Raw genomic sequence first — 1,253 nt, forward strand, 5'->3', positions numbered from 1 at the left:
TGCAGGCAGATTCTTTACACCTGAGCCTGGTAGAGAATCTGTCTGCAGGAAAAAAAAAAGAGAGAGAGAGAGAGAGAATCTATCTGTAGTGCGGGAGACCTACATTTGATCCCTGGGTCTGGAAGATCCCCTGGAGAGCAAAATGGTAACCCACTCTAGTATTCTTGCCTTGGAAATCCCATAGACAGAGGCTACAGTCCATGGGGTCACAAGGTGTTAGGCACTAAGCAACTAACACTTTCACTTTCTTCACACAATCAGTTATCCCTAAGAGGAAAAAGACCTGGAGAAATCTCATGGTAAATAAGAGGGATACTGGCGCGTATGATGTGCACAGTAGCGCGTATGATGGCCAGAGAGGAGCAGCTTTATCTTGAATATATTGATAGTAGCAAAGGCTATTGCTGCCACCCACGTCGTCATATGTACCTACGCCATGTCTTCTTCATGGCAAAAATGTACAAAGAAGGTTTTGAAGGGATCATGTTTGCACATATGTGGCATATTCCAGCTGGATTTTGAATAATCTCCCCTAACTGATTTTGCAGAACAGTTAAATATGGCTGGTTAAGACTTGGCTGTTTTTATGACACTTTGCCTGGAATGCCAGCATGAATTATTCACACCGATGAAGGGGTACAGTGGTTTAAATTTTTTTTAAAATAGTATTTAAAAAAGAATATCTTTATAATTGAGTTAAAAATATTTTTGACCCTTTGCCTATATTAAGATTTAAAAATTTTTTTATTTTCCTTAGCACTTTACCAATTAATACAATGAAAGCTCTAAAGATCCAGGCAGAGTGTGTTCACTTCTTTTATCTTCTGTCTGTCTACAGAATGTAGTAGAGAGGCCTGAACATATTCTTCCCAAGAAATTTCAGATTTGTGAACAAATTTTTGCAAAGTCTAGTTAAACAACACAACTACAACAATAAAAAAAATATTGCATTGTTATTAGAGAAGCAGCATGGGTAGTGGGTATAAACCTGTCTGGATTCTGGTCCAAACACCATCTCTAAGTAGCTGTGAGACAAGAACGAACAGCCCTCCCCCATCCGCAAAAGCTCTGAATCTCAGTTCAGCTTAGTTCAGTTCAGTTGCTCAGTTGTGTCTGACTCTTTGTGACCCCATGGACTGCAGCACGCCAGGCCTCCCTGCCCATCACCAGCTCCCGGAGTTTACTCAAACTCCTGTCCATTGAGTCGGGGATGCCATCCAACCATCTCATCCTCTGTCGTCCCCCTCTCTTCC

Source organism: Bos mutus, chromosome 15, assembly GCF_027580195.1.
Source record: "Bos mutus isolate GX-2022 chromosome 15, NWIPB_WYAK_1.1, whole genome shotgun sequence".
Classification (NCBI taxonomy): domain Eukaryota; kingdom Metazoa; phylum Chordata; class Mammalia; order Artiodactyla; family Bovidae; genus Bos; species Bos mutus.